The sequence below is a fragment of the Artibeus jamaicensis genome, unplaced genomic scaffold (genome assembly GCF_021234435.1).
Source record: "Artibeus jamaicensis isolate MK-2021 breed Jamaican fruit bat unplaced genomic scaffold, CSHL_Jam_final contig_685, whole genome shotgun sequence".
Classification (NCBI taxonomy): domain Eukaryota; kingdom Metazoa; phylum Chordata; class Mammalia; order Chiroptera; family Phyllostomidae; genus Artibeus; species Artibeus jamaicensis.
In genome coordinates, this window is record NW_026521924.1 from 32142092 (window position 1) to 32161831 (window position 19740).

Below are 19740 nucleotides of genomic sequence, written 5' to 3' on the forward strand. Positions count from 1 at the left end.
AAAATTCCTGACCTAGGACGGTTCAATTCACTTGACCCTCAATGTCACATGGAAAAATCTTGTTAGGGCATCATCTATTTGTAAATTAATTGCAACATTCCTTTACTCAATATCAATTTGCCTTTCTCTGACATTTTCTTCGAACAGTTGTAACTCTTACAGAGTCCCTCATAAATAATGAGTTAAACCAAATCTTTAACATGTGTTCATTTTATATCTGTATGAGAATCATAATTTGAAAAAAATCAATTTTTAAAAAATTACCCTTCCACACTGAAATGTTGGAACCTCTCAGTCTGCATGACTTCTAGCTGGGCTTCCCCGGTTTTAAACCCCTTTGCTCTGCATCACGGTGAATCTTCAGTATTATTTTGGCAACACAAACTCTCTCTCTCTCTTTTTTTTTTTTTTTTTTTTTGGCCAAGTCCATTCTGGAATTCAGCCATTTCTGGAATGCCTTCTAAGCTCATTTCTAAGATTTCTACTTGGCTTCCACAGTTCTCATTTTTACAGGTTTTCCCCCTTAGCGATGCAGTTTCTGTACTTACCTCTGAGTTTCTTAAATACACCGTAAGAAAATAAATGTCATAAGGTTAAGGAGTCATGAACAGCACAGGTTACACACTCAAGAAGCAGCTGTTGCCTTAGGCTAGGTTTTTCCTGATGGATTTTATTGATACAATTGTTTATTTTGCAGCTTCCTTTGCTTTCGATAACTTCATGGGCTTGGTTTGCAAACCATTCAGATCAAGCGCATCTGCACTTACTGGGCACAAATACAGAATCTTCGCATGGAATGACTTATTTTATTTTTGTATTTTTTTGCTTTCCATCTGTGATCACACACACACACACACACACACACACACACACACACACTCACACCCCTTTTGTGTATGCTTTTACCTAATCCGCTGAGTCTCCAGTAAAGCACTGGTCTGTTCTTGGCGACTGAGACTCCAGACCTGTGGACACAGAAGGTGCCCCATGTCCAGCCCCCAAGTCAGGGATGGTTTAGTTCAGTTTCCAGTTTCAGGGCTGAGACAGTGGCCTCATAGTTCTGGGTCTTTATCTCCCTAAAAGTCATAGCCCCGGCTCAACCTGCACAACTCCTTTCCCACTTCTTTTCTCAAGTAGACCCACACCAGGCTTTATCTCCCAGCAACAGATGGCTCTCTGGTGTCCTCCGTCCCTTGCAGTGATCTTGCCTCCGTTACCTATGAGCAGTGTCCTGCCACAGGGCCAGGAGCCCAGCTGTTTGGTGTTTCATCCACGGCTGCTAAGCTTTTGCGGCTGGTAGACTAAGAGTGTGAAAGTGCGGCCCCACCTTGACCACAATTGTGTTTACTGTTCATGTTGCATAAAATGATGCATTTGAATGTCTAAAAACAAAAGAAATTGGAATTCTGCATCTATATCTGTGGGAGTTGACAGAAGAGTTCATTAATACTTGGAAGATGTAACTAAATGGCAACGATTTAAAAATATTTGACAACCAGTAGTGTGATAATGACGTTTGAAAAACCTCTAGAAGAAGCTAACGAATGGGACACGAACACTCACAAACTGATAAGGAGGCTTCGCAGCTCCTTCCACAAAGGCAACATCTAAACGTTGAAAATTTCAGAATTACCCTGAAAATAGATTCAACTCTCGTATTTTTCCCCTGGGACCCTCTAGGTCTCAAGGTCAGTCCACTAGTCTGGGGTGCGTGGCTGAGCCAGCCCATCTACCACCTGTTGAAAAGATAACATCTTTATTAAAAGGAGTCACCCACACACAAATGGGAAGTTGAATGTTTAATAACAAGTTGGCAATGACTCCTTCCTGAGCGTCCACACAAGGGGTCTGATTGGACTTTGTTCCTCGAATCTTAAGTACAAACAGGACGAGCAGACCTTCTCCTACCACTGAGATGCCCACAGTTGCCTCATTTATTCCTGGCTCTCTTCTCATTGGTTAGGGTGGCACACGCCAGCGACATTAAGGACAAGATCGGTTAGACGGGTAGTAGCCAAGGCGGCTTTGACTCCAGTGCACACCTGAAAATATCTGGAGACATTTATGGTGAGGGCAGGAATCTTCTCCTGGCACAGATCGGGTGGTGGGTGGGGGGCGAGGTTGCTGCTTAACATCCCACGATGCATAGGACGGTCCCCCAGCAAAGGCCCATCTGGCTCGAAGTGTCCATCAAGCAGTTTGAGAAATGCTGGGCTAGGCCTTACCATCCTCACCAGAGAGGTGTTTAATGAATTTCATGTGTAATTATATATTACTACACACACACAGATATGCACATACTTTTAAATTTATGTATTTCACATCACCGTGTGTGTGTGTGTGTGTGTGTGGTAGGGGGGGAATTCTGCCTTGGAGGACAAACATGATATGGTCGTGATATGATGTTATTAAATTACGGCAATTTCCTGCCACAGGTGCTGGTGTTTTCCATTAGTTAGTACTTCTGTGTTCAGGATACCATCCTCAGCGTTTTCTAATTAACTCACCTTTCTGGCTACTTTGCAGGTGAGTGCTATTATTATTCCCATATTATACGTAAGAGAACTAAGACCTGGAGAAGTTTAGGAGCTTGTCCGAGTCACAGAGCTGGTAAGTGGAGGACCCAGGACTCTCACCCAGACAGTCTAAGTGATAGTGACCACTTCGTGGTATCATCTCATCACTGACCCCAAAAGACCTTGAAGGCCCTGAACACCACACCAGCCACTCCATCTTTCTTTCTGCACATGGCCAGCTCGGGCATGGGTCTGTGCGTCAGCAATGGTGAAGCCTGGATCATTTTTGAACAAGTGCACAGGGAAAGAAGACACATACATCAGAGCCATGGAGATGAATGCTGGTGAGAAGAGTAAACATATAAAACTGGTTTTTCCCCCATAAAGCTATTTCTGTGTCCCTGCCAGGTGCTGTTGCAGATAAAGCGGGGTCATAGCGATGCCTTCCCTGCGTAGGATGAGCAGGGGGTGGACCAAGCCACGCGTTAGCCTAGGGTGCTTCTTACAGCTAAGTCGAGTATCACGCTTGACTCATGGTGGCTTCAGTTCTCAGCGGGATCCTGGAATGCCCAGAAAACACACCAAAAGGCAGACTCGGGCCAGGATCAGAAGAATTTTATTATCCAAGTTGCAACATGCAAATGTCTCCTTTGCGTTCAGCTTTCTGCAAACACACGGTGAAAAAATAAGTAGGAAATAATGAGAAAGAGGAAAAAAGCAGTACAATTCATGCTTCACCAAGTTCTGCAGGTTATTACCATGTTTTAAATTGTGAGTTGCAAACACAAGCTGTTCTTAACGAAGAACAAAAAGGAAAAAAACAGATGGTTCCTTTTTACATCCTGTGAAACTTTTTTCCTGAATACAAGCGTATGTTCCCTTCTCCCCAGCTGGCATTCCCCATGCAAATGATCTGTTTTCTGTCACTTTGAGAAAAAATTCTTGATCCCACCCCCCAGCCCATTCGAAAGGCCAAAATACCTGGAAATGAGAGCAGGGAAAGCAATCGCCAAAATATTTTCACCAGCAAACCTCTGGGGCTCCATCGTGCATTCCTGCCCAGAAACCAGCTGGGCCTATGACAGGTGCCAGCATGGCATCACTATTATTCTACTGTTATCACTAGTAATCTACTGTTATTTTTTTAGGTCATGAGTGTTTTTTCAACACACATCATTATCGATGGGCAATCCATCATTTTTGTTCTATGACCAGGGTGAAAGAATGGGAGGTTTGCAGTTACATGGAGTAAGATTCAAACTCCAACTCAGGGACTTATTCAATAACTGAGCACCCTTCAGAAAGCTCTGTTAGATGTCTTAAAAGTCACTTATTCTCTGTCATTCTCAGTTTTTTCACTTGCAAAATGCAGACTATACCGTCTGCCTTTTCAGGGAGATTTTGAGGATGCATTTCAGTTTGTCGGCATTGAATCTAGCTTGTCTTGCTCATGAATAATGAGAGCAATAGCACTTACTACATAGACTTATTTGAGGATGAAATATGACAGAGTATTATTTGTGCATCATTCATGAAGTGCCTAGAAAATACAAAGTTCTAAACAAATGGGAGTTATTATTGAGTTGTTTTATTGGTATTGTTAATCTAGAGATATATCCAGGGACCTGAAGTGTCTTGAGTGGTCTTCAATTTTACTCAATTATCTGCATTGTTTTAAAACAATTTCCCACAGGTGGGCATTGTATCCTCACTTAGGTGAAGAGCAATTGTATTAGCTTCACTACAAATCTTGGCAGCCAAAAGACTCTCTCTAGTTACTACTTCATTTCTTCTTGTGCCCTGAATTTAGGAAGAGTTGATTCTGACTTTTCTGATCAAGTTGAAAGCTGCATGCAATCTAATATTATTTATTGCTGTATAAAAAAATTATCCCAAACTTAGTGGCGTGAAACAAAAAACCCCGAGGTTGCAGGATTTCTGGATGTTGGGTGTCTGAGAGCAGGCGGTTCTGGGTTCGGGTTTCTCCTGATATTGCAGCCAAGTTGTTAGCCTGGGCTGAGGTCATCCAAAAGCTTGACTGAGGCAGGCACATAAGCTTCCAAGATGGACCACTCACATGGCTGTCAGCTTGAACAAACCATCAGAGAAAGACACTAAGAGACAGAAAGAGACCGGGCGGTCTTCTAAAACCTAATCTCAGATATGACACACTACCATTTTTTTCCGGGATTCCATTAGTCACGCAGACCAACCTGGTATAATGTGGGCGGAAACTTCACAAAGGGTGTAAATACCAGGAAGCAGAGTCATAGCAGGTGACCTAGAGGATGGGCTACCATAGCCCCTGACCCAGTAATTCATACTGGGTGTGCTAAGTGAGGAAGGGTAGCAATACCACCCCCCACTTGAATTCACAGTCTCATCGTTAATTTAATGTCCAGCTCAATGTCTCCCCCATCTAAGAAGCTCCCCTGTGATGTACCGTATTTTCAATCACCTTCCTGTGAGTGATAACAATGTTTGTCCATGCCCCATTGCTTGAGCAATGCCATTTCCTCAATTTTTATTTCATGAAGGTGACTCTAGTCACCTGAGGGAAGGGATTAATGCCACACCTTTTTTTGGATCCTTTAAAACTAATTACTAGCTCCGGCTCACTACACAGTGTCGGTATAGATTCAATCCCAGCTTGGTGAGCTTTCCAATGTACAGGCCTATACGAAGAACATTCATATTTAAATTACCTTGGTCATTAAATTACAGTCACATTTTGGCCATCATATGCATCACATGCAATGTCATTAAAAAAATAAGCCCCACACGGACCCTCCGCATACTTCCACCTGAAGTTCTTGGTCTTGCCTCTGCCTTTGCCAACATGCTCAATCACCTCCATGAGGAAGCGCTTTGCTGGAAGGGCAGCTCCTCTGTGAAGCTCCAGCCTGGACCACAATATGTAACACATCCATCAGTCCTTGCCCAGCGATGGTCCTCCTTACCATGACCCAATTTTTCCTTTTGCCCTAGTACCTATCACATTTTAAAAAAAAAATCCAGTAGATTTACTAGTTGGTTATGTTTGCCGTCTGCCTTCTTCTCTAGAGGGGTAGCTCAATGAGGGCAAGGAATCTTGTCTGTTTTGTTCCCTGTGTAAACTCAGTGCCTGGAATATGCCAGATGCTTAATACGGAATTCCTGAAGAAATGAATTGTAGGCTTATTTTTCACAACAGAATTTGAAACAAATAAAAAAGTCTTTGCTGGGGAGTCCTGAGCTAGATAAATATTTCAGTTAACAACTTTACCAACAGTTCTGATTAACTGTGGCTTATCTTCTTACATAAGTCATTGCTAAACCACTGTACAAAGCAAACACAAGGTCTATCCTGAAGGTATCTAGCCATGAAATATGAAAAATAGAGACATTTATTGAAGAAGATACAAGATACAAGAAACATTGTGCACAGGACAATGATACCTCAGTCCCCTTAAAAGTAGGCACCTTGGGACCTCACACAGTTCTCCCAATTGCCATCAGCTGCCCCATCATATTTTCCTGAATCTCACTGATGATCTGAAATCTCTTCCTTTTCAAAAGTCATTTTAGTTTTGGGAAAAGTCAGAAGTTGCAGGGCATCAGATCTGGGCTGTAGAGGGGCTGAGTCAGCTGGGTGGTTTGCTGCTTTGCCAAAAAACTGCAGGAGATGTAATATATGAGCGAGCACGTTGTCATGATGAAGCTGCCAATCGTGCATTGCAGAGTCCCCAAAAGCCTTCTGAATCATTTGAATAGTTTCCATGGGGAAATGTTCAAGCTTAATGCAAAATCTGATGCAGATTCATTGCTCTACTCACTCAGTCATTTTGAATGTGTTGGCCACACAGTACACGTGCTCACTCAACAACATCGACTGATCTCACTGACTAGTACAGTGAAGTCGGCATTGTTCACACATGTGCACTCCAGTCCGCTCTCCTTGGTTGCCAAGTTACACTGATGTCCCACAAACCATTCTTGTTATAGCAAAAACAGCTGGACTTTTTCCCAGACAGATCTCGTACATTATAATCAATAAACATCTAATATAGGACATTTTATTTTAAACTTTTTAGCCCAAAATTTATGAAATTGACAGTCAAAATCACTTTCAACTCAAACAACTGATTTAAATGAGTTGAATTCAATGACTGAAATAAATAATAACAATTGATGCACATTTTCTTTCATTTTAAAGTATGTTCATTGTTCCGAAGCTCTAAATAATCATAATTTTTTTTCCTTTTTAGCTTTACCTATAAAACTCCATCTTCTTTTTAGATTGGGGCACATGTTGAGGATTCACTCTTTCTTTCGTCCTCAAAATGGGACTTCCATGAGAGGTGAAAGCCAATATAGTTTTAAAAGAAGTGATGTTATAATAATAATACGACTTTGTAATAAAATATTCATGTTTTTTCTAAATGTTTATTGTGCTGTTAAGTGATTCCATGCATGGGCAAAATAAGCTAAACTATACATACTCTTCCACAAAAGAAATGGTAACTCAGATATCTGGCTGCTTAACATTTTGTCTACTTCCAGTGTTTGTCAGTGCGTTCATCCCTAAATGACTCTCTGGAAGAAAGTTCGAAGTGCCAGGCAAGAAAGAAAGAAAATGCGCCTATGACAAGGAGACTTACATTCTAATTATGTAATTATCAGAGTCCAGAACTCACAAATTATATCTCGTGGTGATGTTTAACTAGCTTTAATAACCTTTCATTTGTATGAAAGCTTAATTAATTAGCCCTTGGTGACAGTGTTCTCTGTGGAAGATTATGTTTACCACTCGCATTAAAATTCTGTGTCTTTCTAACACAAGCGAGGTACATATAATTAAGGCACCCACTTTAAAAGCTGTAGGATCCCAAGAGTTGACATTCTGTGCTTATAATTTATAACAAATTGACGTGGAACTTGTTCGACTGCCACTTATTAGATGGTCCCTTACTTAGCCTGTCACTATGTAGAGAAGTTCAAGGCCGAATTATGAAATAAACATTTTTTTTAAAAGAGATTTAGTCGATAAAAGATTCAGAGAACCTATTATTGGAAAGCAAGTTCCCGATACATCTGCGATGGAAGAAAGGATGCAACATGAAAGGCATAATCACTAGTCTAGAACTATTCCACTCTTATTTCAGTTTGGCACATATTCTAAAAATTTCCTAGTCTTAACATCATTTCTGATTGAATGGACGTTGTGAGCCTGCTACAACACTGTTGAAAGCAGGAATGGTAAATCTGCTATAGATGACATTAGCCCTAATAGGATGATGGTCTACATACCCACCTATTGTGAAGGAAGTGGTAGTGGATGTTATAAGAAAGACAAGACAAAGGAGGCAAGGTCAAGAGTGGGAGTCAGAGGTCTAAAATGACCACAAGGATGCCCACATCCTGGCATTTACATTCTAGAGCAATCACCTTTTCCTGAGCGTGCATGGGAGTCATGACTTGCTTCTAGTAGAATACAGCAAGGTGATGGGAAATCACTTCTGTGCCCAGGTTAAAACAGGTAGTAACCTTCACGTTGCCAACAGACCATCTACTGTGAGCTGCCTTGACAGAGGAACCCACATGGCCAGGAACTGAGGGTGGCCTCCAGCCAGCACCCAGAAAGGACAGAATGAGCTCCACCTGACAATGGGCAAGGACGTGAGTTCTGTTAACGACCACTGAACAAGCTTGGAAGCAGCTCCGTTCCCAGGTGAGACTTCGGATGAAACTCCAGCTTGGCCAACCCCCTCGATGGAAGCTTTGTCGGGGACCCCAAATCAGAGAACCACAGAGGCTGTGAGGTAATAAATAAGTGCAGAGGTTTGCTGGGGCAGGCGCATGTCAGCCCGCTCTCAAATATTCAGGAATTTTATGAGCCAGTTGTTAAACTGTTGGTGGCTTACACTTGGTCATGGGAGGAAGACTGACACCATGGAAATGGACAAATGCTACAAACTGGGATCTTTTCTATATTTTCCCAGTGGCTTGGTGCACCAGCCACCACAGGGTCCATGAGAGTGGAGACCACTTTCCTTCCGCAGTGTTAACACCAAAGTGCAGTCAACACTGAGTGTGTTTTGTCCACAGACGTGTGACTTTTATTACTTTAGACATCCTGGTTTTGACCCGAATCCACAATTCTTTTTAAAAAAAATAATTTATTTGCACAACTGGAGTAAAGTGTTCATGCAAATGACTTATTTTCACAACTAGAATAAGTCGCTGGTGCTAGAGCTGTGAACTATAGTAAAGAGGACAGGATCATGTCCTAACTGGAGGCTGGTCCGCCGAGAGCCAGCTGCAAGAATGGAGGCAGAGGTCCTGTCTCCAGAAAAGGCTCTGCACAAACAAGCCCCAGAGAAGAAGCGTGTGTGACCCTGACCTCTCCCACCGCACCAGGATCCACTGGAGACCAAAAGGGCATCTTAGTTCACCTCGGAGGCCCTCTGCCCACCAATCCATGGTAGTGAAAAATAAATGAGATTTATCTGTATTAAAATGTCTTTTTTTCTCATTATGGAGTCTTAGACTAGTGTGCTGTGGACACAAATAAATTCAAAGGCTTTCCCCACCGACCGGGAAAGCTCTTTAATAAAATGGCATGAGGATAAGGGGAGACCTCATAGGAAACCCTCATCTGAAGCTCCCTTGCTGTATTCAAGGAAGCCAACAGAAGGGGCCCATCCGGGAACATCCCTCGGGGGCCTAACCCATTAGAGCTCCCCAGGCCAGCTCCCCTACACAGGCCCACTGAACCCTGATCTGCACTAACAAAGCCCTTACCACACACCATAATGAAAATGATGAGCCATTCTTGATGAAAAAAACCCTGCTTCTAACTTTGCCATTATCCAAATAGAATATGGCAAAAATAGTATTTACAAAGGTGTATTCACAAAATAGTATTTACAAGGGTGATGCAGTCTTTTGACCATTCCACCCCTGGGGCTGCAGAACCGCAGTTAAAGTCTAATTCTGCCTTCCTTCAAGGAGCCCACTCAAAGCACTGTGTCTCGAAGTGGTTGCTGTACTGCCTGACGGAATGCGTGATTTGCCTTTTTCTCCAAAAGGGCTTTTCAGCAAGTGCTCTTGGGAAGACCATCTTGACGCAGTTTTGCAGGGAGGAGAGCTGCTCGAACATCAAACAGCCTGGGATTCGGCAGCCCCGCTACACTCACAGGCGTTCTTCCCATTCATCACAGACCCACAGCTAATTACACGGAGGTGACTTTTCTCAACCCGGCCCCATCGATCGCGCTCCGGGCTTGGTCTGGAAGCAGCTTCTCCTGTGAATTGTGGTTTGCTGGAAAAATCTGTTAATGGAAAGGTACTTGAAAGTTTTCTTTCCTGCAGCCCCAGAGCAGCTCAGAGCACTTCACAGAAATGATGGTGATCTCCGAAGGTCGGTTTTCTGAAACTGGCCTGCAATAAACTACCTGCGGAGGGTGGAGGGCCAGGTGGGCACCAGCTGTAAATGCCCCTATTGCCTCTCGGGTCCCTGAAGATCAGCCACCCCTCTCCTGGTCCTGAAACCCTAGGGGACTTGTCTCTGACTGCATTTCCAGGCACATAATGGACAGTCAGGGGTCATTTTAGGAGGGTGCTATAAAATTCAACTCAGAAAAAAAAAACACAGAATCCCAATGGTCCATTAGGGGTAAAGTCTGGGAGGGAGGAGCAAGATTAAGATCAAACCTGCTCTGAAAAAAAAGGGGGCTTTAAAATCCAGTTCTGTGTCAAGTGCAAAACTAATGATCCCTGAAAGTTAAGTTCTCTTAGGAACCCATCAGACAAAGTGAGAATCTTCTGGTCAGGAACTGGCCATGCTATTTTCTTCTATTTCTTTCCCATTCCTTGTCATGCAATATCCTTTTATTGTTCCAATAAAGACAAAAGCAGGCCAAGGAAATGTCAGCCAGTTAGAGCTGCTACTGCACCTGGGGGCAGGAGTCTGGGGGCCACACCTGGAGAGACAGTGCAGAGGTGGAAGGTGCGCCTTCTCGGTCCCTGGAGTCATCATAGTTTTGTCAAGAGGCCAAATCCACCCCAGGAGTTACACTCTCTGAATTATAGTCTCCCCTGTGACTGAAATCAGCAGAGAGTGCTTTCATGGTGAACCTTGACCCTGGCTGCACACTCAGAATTGCCTGAGAAGGTCAAGGGCATGCCCACAATGGGACTCAGATCCCAGGGGTTTATTCAGCTGTTCTAGGGTGGGACCACAGCATCATTATTTTTGAAAGCACCACAAAGCAGTAGATCTCAAAAGTACCGGAGCAGGAAGAAAGTGTAGACCATGGACTCGCGTCAAGACCAGCCAGCTGCGTGCGTGAAAGGAGAGGAATCCACTTGTGTGGGCTCTAAACGTGGGCGCGTTGCCTGAGTTTATGCAGCTTAGAGGTTCCATGTGCCAGACTGAACCTGGGACACACAACTTAACCCTTGAACACGTGACCACAGGTCCAGGCCAATGGGTGACGAGGTCCTGGTGGGCGCAGTGGTGGATGGAGAAGCCATGCGTCCTCCTAAGAAGTTCCACAATCCTCACCCCCCCACAGTGGAGCCAGGGGCTGGGGGAGTTTGCCAGGTGGTCTGATTTTTCAGAAAAAGCTGGGAATTGGATTTCTCTGTGAAATCTCTTGGGGTTTTCCCCCAGTATTGGCTCCTTCTCCTTTTACACAGGGCAGGCAGAAAGAAGTGTGTCTTGAGCCGTGCCAGCTGTGAGACGCCTCCAGGTGCAGGCAACTGACCCACAGTTGCTTTCTCTTTGACCATTTCATCAATGCTCCTTTCCTAGGCGTCTAACACAAATGTAAAACTGACATCTTGCCAAAAATTCCAGCCATGAGATAGGCATTTGAATACAATAAAAAACTTTTTACCACCAAAGTACTGCCGTACGTCCAGGTGAATTCGCTTACTACCATAAGCAAGGCGGGAAGTAGAATAATGCGGAATAACAGTGACAAAGGAGAGGTTGTTTTGCCACCTGATGCGTCATGAGAAAGCAGCGTTGCCGAGAGGCCCTGGGGGCCTGAAGATGGTGGCAGATGGGAGAGAAATAATAACAGCACTGAGCTACCTAGATAAACATAAATATGTCCCCACCTTCCTGGAATTAATAGCTTTGGGGAGGAGACAGACAATAAACGAAAATACACCATGTCAACAGTGTGCGAAAGGATGATAGAGCATCATGTTGGAGCAGTGAGTGGGGACAGGGGTGAGCAGGAGGACCCATGAGCTGTCACATAGGTGACACCCACATAGGTGATACCAGGTGGCGTCGTCCTCGGTGAGACAGGCAGGCGTTGTGGCTTGCAAACAGAGGGGTCGTATGATGAGACAGATGTTTTTAATTAAGTTTGTTGGGGTGACAGGGTTAAAAAGATTGGACAGGTTGCAAATGTACAATTCTGTGACATTTCATCTAACACTGCACCTATATACTGAACACTGAAAAGTGTCATTAAAAAGGATTGAAAAAGACATGTTGAAATGGAAAGATCTTGTGTTCATGGATTGGAAGAATCAACATAGTTAAAGTACCCATATTACTGAAAGCACTATGCAGATTTAATGAAATCCCCATCAAAATCCCAATGACATCTTTTAAAGAAATAGAACAAAAAATCATCAGATCTGTATGGAACTACAAAAGACCCCAAATGCTCAAAGCAATCTTGAGAAAAAAAGAACAAAGCCAGAGGTATCACACTCCTTGACTTCAAGTTATACTACAAAGCGACAATAATCAAAACAGCATGGTGTTGGCAGAAAAACAGACACAGAAACAAATGGAACACAATTCATAGCCCAGAAATAAACCTACAGGTATACGGGCAAGTAATTTTTGATAAAGGAGCCAAAAACATAAACAGAGGGGGAAAAAGATGTGATATATTTTAACGGTATCACTCTGCCTTGCCGTGTTGAGAATGTGCATAGGGACCAATCAATACTAAAAGCTGGGAGGTGAATTAGGAGAATATTGCAACTGTCCAAGCAACAGAAAACATCTCCAGAGCCAAATCAGATCCCTGCTGGCAGAACACTGGGACATGCCAATGGGGGAGGTAAAAACAGCAGACACCTAATACACACAGTCCTAACAATCTTCCACTCAACTGGACAACTAACATTTGCCCCCAGCCACCTCCTGAACCCAAGCACTGAAAGGGTTATTGCATTCTCCACCAGCCCCATTGTAAGAGGAAAAAAAATTCCTCCATTGATGTTGCAAAGGTCTCAGGTTGTAAAGTCAGGACAGTAAAAAGAGAATGATGGCTTTTCCTCCATAAACAGCCACCAAATGTTTGAGTTACGGATAACAATTAAGTCCTAATTGGCAATAATGTAAACCTCTTCTGAGTGGATGTGGTAAATATTGAAACAAACGAGCTGCTATTTTTCAGACCTGAATGGCAGTCAGTCAAAATGAAAAGCTAATTTTCAGCCTTGGAGGCAAACTCTGTATTTTAATCAAGTGTGACAGAGTGGGGACAATAAATTGACATTTAAGGTGCGGGCAATTTACTTCCCTGGGCGGACGTTGGGTTGCACGACCCCCTCGCAAAATGAGAGCAAGCCATGGCTTTGGTCCAGAGAGCATAGGAGCATCTGGGGAACTGGCCAGAGGCCGAGTTCAAAGACAGCCAAGGGCGGAAGGCAAATGATCCACCTTCCCAGATGCCGGTGCCGTGAGGGTATCTCCTAGTACTTGGCTGGCCTCACAATAGCCGGCCAAATTAATTCATCAGAAGTTTACACTGAGAATCATAAAAATAAACGTGTGTGTATCTGATGTATGTGTATACTCTCTACCCTACTGCAAATCAGAATTAAAATCTGGTTACTAAGGATTTAAAATATTAATTTCATAATTAATGTATTCCAGAAGTATCGACAACATGCCGATTGTGTCCAAGGCACTGTTAAAGGCATTAGGGAATCATCAGTGAACAAAGAATAGAAAGTCTCTTCCCCACGTAACTTACATTCTACTGAAAATAATAACGGCTCACACTTTGGGTTTTCCTCTGGTGATCTGGACTATTCTAAGTGTGTTATTTGCATAGACATGTGAATCTTCTGTAGTAACCCACGGCTCATCATCTTTTACTGACTCCAATATCCAGATGAGAATCCCGCAGCACAGAGAGGTGGAGTACTTGGCCCCAGATCACACAGCTCTGGCCGCTGAGACACAGCAACGAGTCAGCCAATGTCCTTTTCTGGCTTCAGGTTTAGGTGGGGCAAGAAGCATTAATTGACGAATTGTAAGTGTTACAGTTGCTACAAAAGAAATGCATGGAGTTGGGGCCCAGGAAGGTAATAGGACTCAACCTAGTTTGAATTTTTCATTACAGCAATAACTCTGGGGAATATGACCCCTCATAACCACGCATCTGCTTTCCCCAGTAACGTGTCTGGCTGATTGGAGGACAATAGTTTGTTTCGTTTTTTGCTAAAACCAGCAGTCTGGAATTCACATTCACTTTAACCTCCCTCCAAATTCTATGAAGGGTGGGCTGAACATGGGAGGGAAAGATGGATGTTTTCTAACCTTAAACTTCTCGAATCAGATGGTGTCTATAATTTATATATGCAATGTTCTGAAGACTTTATATCTTCTGTGAGTATCTCTCTCCATATACATTATTTATATGTTTTAATATTTCAATAAGGCCAGTAAGGTTCATGTTGCTTTGGATGACTCATTTGAATACTCAAGAAAGAAAATGAGCTTGCAAAATATTTGCTTTATTAATCTGAACATATCGAGGGGGTTTTCCTGATGGCATCAGTCTGAGAGCACAATTAAAAGATGAAAAGAAAAGAAAGATGGCCCTTCGGTCCCTGGGTCTCAGGTGTCTAGCAGTTGACCCAGGGCTGTGATTCTCCGGCGGAGAAAAAGGTGTCAAGAATTTTTTTTTAATTGCTGACTTCTTCAATAAGCTTTGTTAATTACCTGACAAAGGGATTGTGAGCACTCTCCCTTAAATGAGGACAGTCACAACACAGTCAGATCTCCATGTTTCCAGACCATGCTCTCCAAGGTGCTTGTGGATGGCCCTTTAAGCTCTGCTCAGAAACTATCCAGCCAGAGAGTTCAGTCATTCATACCGTCAGCTCGCTCGGCAAGCTATCCATCCTCTCTGCTTCTCAATTTCCTCGAGCATTAATGGGAATAATAATTGTATCCATCTCGTAAAGCCAATATGAGAGTTTAATTAGTTAGTGTACAGAGACTTAGCACACGGTGAGCCACTACGCTGCTGCTGTTACACACTCATTTCATGCTCAGCCATCGGGCACCCACTATGGTCTCTTCCAGCGCAGATGGGAACAGCAACAAAAAAGACACGGCCCCTGTTCATCCCCATATATTCTCGTTGGCAAAATGGACAAACAATAAATAAACAAGATGATCTCAGCTTCCATGAATGCTCAGGAAGTAAATAAAAAGTTTCGAAGGGAGAGGCTGCCTCCCTGGGCTCCGTTCCATCAGGGGACAGAGAAGCTTCTCTGGGAAGGTGGCATGGGAGGTGGAGGAGGAGCTGGGCCCAGGAAGAACCACCAAGGAGGGATGGGCACTCAGAGAACAACAAAAGTGTGGCTCTTGCCCAGGAGTGTTGGTTTGTTGCAGGGCCACAGACGCCCACTGAACTCGGGGGCAGGGTTAGAGACGGGGTCCCGGAGGGGAGTTCAGACCAGATTCAGTCCCACACACTGGTGAGAAGTTGGTTTCTATGCCAACTGCCCCGGCAAACCACTGGCATTAGACAAGCTTGGAAAAAACCTCCTTTAACCAATACCTTCAAAGACAACTCTGACTGCCACTGGGAGCCACTGACCCAGGTTGCCAAGAGGGAGTACATCTTTCCCAGCCCTGGGAGGGAGGAAGCTTGAGGGATTCACCTTGAACGTGAATCTCACAGGTGTCGGGGCTCCAAGAGGCTTCCAGGGGATGAAGTCCAACATTGTTATTTTCTGGAGGAAGAAATGGCGCATCTTTCCCGTACGTCAAGCTCAGGCGGCAGGGAAGTGTTGATTGCTTTGCAGGTGCAGGTGATGAAGAAATTCAAGATGAGGCCTGAGAGCATAGGCTGCACCTGTGTGCCAGAAATGAGACCCTAACTGGGCTCTTTATTACCCTGAAGAAGCAAATAGCTGTCTTTTTCTTAAGTCTTCCTGCAAATAGTCCTTCAGCTGCCGTCATCAGTACTCCATGTCAGGAGGAACCTGCAGACACAGGCTGTGTGCAGAGACGCACTTGGGGACAGGTGTCACAAAAAAAAAAAAAAGGAAAGGAAAAGACGTCAAGGAACACACTTCCCAAATGAGGTCTGGGCGTCAGGGACCCAGCCATCGCAGCTGCGTGTGTGTCCTGGCTGTACTGGGGCAGCAGGTCCTGACCTTCTGTCCCGCCTTCATTAGGAAGGACCTGGATCTTTGGGGAGGGCAAAGGAAAAACTTGAAGTGCCCAGGGCCTTCTGCTGCTGCATAGCTCCTCAGTCTCCAGAGCTCGGCAGATGGGAGCTACGCAGACACAAGCTGGTGCCTGGGGCGGGTCTTAATTTGTTCCTTTGTTCCATTTATTTCCCTTCTTAATGGTTCATGTAGCCAAACTCAGGACTGCAGGAAAAAAAATCCATCTTCAAAGATGCCCAAACTCTTTTGAAAAACGTGTCAGATGAAGGTGGTTAGACAGAAACGAGTTTGGAATGGATTCCACTATTTAATTTCCACCATCTGGAGGATGGCATGAACCAGCGCTGGAGAGCCCAGTAGGCAAAGTCAACACAAGGCTTGGGTACCAGCAAAGGCAGGGCATTCATCAGGTGGGGGAAGAAGTCGGAGTATGGGATGCACTGACAGTTCACATGGTAAAAAGCTTACTGGTTCTTCTGACCTCCACGTGAAGTAGAAACTTACGTCATAATCTTCTAAGAGCAAAGGTGTCTAGAAGGCTTAATCTCCAATAGTTGTTATAAAGAGACGATGAAATGACATACTTTGCTTTACCCCAAAGACCTTGTCCTCTCCCTTTCTTCCTCCCCCCCAGCCCACCCACTCTCCAGAGACTCCCATGTCATTTTCCATCTTACAGGTTTAAATGAGTTTTGGGGGTCATCATTTGATTTGATTTTTCACAATGAACCTGGAAGGTCATCCAGACTAAGAGGCTCTAGAATCATTGCTTTCGGAATGACACGTTAGAGTCATTTTTTAAAATATATGCTGAACTGCTTCCTCCTCCTCTGTAGGTTCCAGAAAAGGGGGGAAGGCATGGGAACTTGTGAGTTGATTTACAATTAATACAAATGGTAAGACAGACGTCACACACACTTCTCACAACGGTTTTATGACATGTTTTCTCTAAAACAACTTCTGTAATGCTAGAGTTACTCTAACCCAAGTCTTGGGAATGAAGGTTGGAATCTCAAATTAAAATTTAAAAAGTCTGTATAGTCTAAGAGTTTGATGTCTCCTAAAAGGTTTATCTTCTGTCCATGGAATATGAGAAAACATGGGAGATTATCTAATTTATGAAAAAGAACTGATAATAATCAAATTTCACTTCACCTGGAACCATTGTCCCGGATTTCATTCATGAGTTTAAACGGTCTGTACCCTTCTCTACCCTGTTTATAGAAGAAAATGCTGCCCATCGTAGCACCTGAATAAAAAGGTATTTTTAGGTCCTCAAGATTGTTTCCTCTCTTTGCAAAACCCCTTGTTTAACTTCTGATTCCTTCCATCAACATCAAATATGGAGACAGAGGTGGGGGAAGATAGAAATAGTGGTCTATTTTACACTTCCCTTCTCAAAAAGAAGTAACTTTCTGAGTCCACGACAGGAGGCAAAAGCATTACAAACTTCATTACATGGATAGGGGATTTGGCCAAAAGCTCACAGCCAGACAATTACTGTGATGGATATGAACTCTGTCCCTTCAACTCCCAGAGATTTTTCAGCCATGCTATACCATGAAATAGATATTCCTGCTAATATTGGATCCACCTGCTGACGTGTTGCAGCGGGGAGAGAAATGTTCACTTTTTCAAGGTGACATGCTCTTGATTCTGACCTTGAAAATCATAATAGGGCCAAAGTGGAAAGCCCCTCCCCCCTTCCTGTGCCAGTCATTCTCCTGGAATCCCCTTAGAAATGTTGCCATTCTGTTCCCCAACTTGTCTTCCTGTAGTAAAGTCTGCTTCTCCCCAACGACTCCTCACGAACTCGTACCCTCATTTCTCCTTCACTCATTCAAACAAATGTATAAGTGCTCGCCAGTCCCAGGTGCTCCTCAGGGAGTGAGGGCAGAAGTCCTAACATGACAGGGGCCCTGCCTTCTGGAATTTACAGTCAACTGTGGGAAAAAAGAGGTAGGTGCGAAGTGAATGAGAAGGGAAGAGCCAGCACTTCCTTGGACAAAGGCCAGAGGGGTCAGAGGACCAGGAAGTGTCCCTTGCAGGAGCACAAAGCCTCTGGTGGTAAATACTCCCCTCTATTACCTGCTTCCTTTGCTTCCTCTTTTCTTACCTTCAGAGTCACGAGACCTAGGGCAGCAAATATTATAAAGAGAAAAGTATGGGGGGCGGTAGCCTTCAAACTCTTAAATGAAATGGAATCCCAAGTTTAAATAAACACACCAGATCAAGAAGAGCCATTTTGATTGGCTAGAGTGTGCAGGACCAAGACCCCAATCTGCTGGCTCTGCTTCCATTCCCTGTTGGCTCTCTGCTGGTAGCGTGGTGCTGCGGCCCGTGGGCCCAGGAGCCTATGGAGAGCCGGGTCGGAAGGCACAGCCCACCTTGGTTGGGTTCTAGATCTCACCTAGAGAAGAGAGCAAAAATGTCTGGTGGACTTGTTTTTAAGGAAGCCCTGTGGCCAGCGGAGCTCAGCCTGACATTCCAGGGTCGGGATTGCTCTATAAGGATGTGGGCCATCCATTCTCCCCAGAGCACCTCTTTGCATCTCCTCCAAAGCAGGGAAGTCTGTTTTTCATAACTGCTCAAGAGTTGAGGGACTTGGTATTCTAGCCAAATAGATTTTCATCTCCACACAGCTATTATAATTGGTGTTATATTCAAACGGTTGCTCATTCTAAGATGCTTCACATAAATGCTAGACCCAGAAATCATACCTGCATCCTATTATTGTTGGTTTAGGCTCAATATGCTTTTGATAAATTGTACAGAAAGCTTTACCACATTCCAGTTCTATGACCCAGAGCCAATAATTTAACTGCCCTTTGCTTAGTTTTCCTAACTAGAAATAGGATAATAATAGTATCAGCTTCATAGGGCTGTGGGCATTGAATTGAATGAGCTAACATATGCTAAGAAGCTCGACCCAGAGTCTGGCATAGTAAGTGCTCAATAAATGGTAGCTATTATCATATGTAATACGTCAATTGTACCTTTTTTTATTTTTAATCTCTACATTTCATGGCATAGGACTTCATCAATAGTCTGTACTCTAAATGGATCAACTATTTTTGATTAATAATTATTAAGTTAAATACTCAGATGGGAATCAGCCAAGTATGATTAAACACCCACCATGGCCAAGCCTTGTGTCTACTAGGCAATTTTATATGAATTATCTCCTTTAATTTCACACACAGCCCTATGAGGTTTATATGACAGAGTGAACCCTCGGCCTGGGACGATGATGGTATGACTAACTACCAGTGTTAAACTATGTAATTTTTAATCCTAATCTTCCTATTAGCTCAATAGCTTTGGGGAAATTCCTTCCCTCATCAAGTTACATTTTCTGTATTTGCTACTATTTCTACTTAATAGATATAAATGTGGTAAGCAGAATAATGGTCACCCTGAAATGCCCATGTCCTGACTTCGCAGAACAGGTGAATATATTAACTTTATATGGCAAAGAGAAATTAAGATTACCATTGGAATTAAAGTTGCTAATTGGTTGACCTTGAGCTGGAGAGATAGTCTTAGATTAAACAATTGGGCCTAATATAGTCATAATAGTCCCTACAAGTGGGAGAGGAAGGCAGAAGAGGAGGTGGGAGTACTGTGCTGGGGATGAAGACTGAGTAAGAGTCATGAGCCCAGGAATGAGGGCAGTCCCTAGAAACTGAAAAAGGGGAGGGAGTGGGGGGTCTTCCTAAAGCCTCCAGAAGGAACACAGACTTGATAACATCTTGATTTTAGCTTCATGAGGCCTGTGTCAGACTTCTGA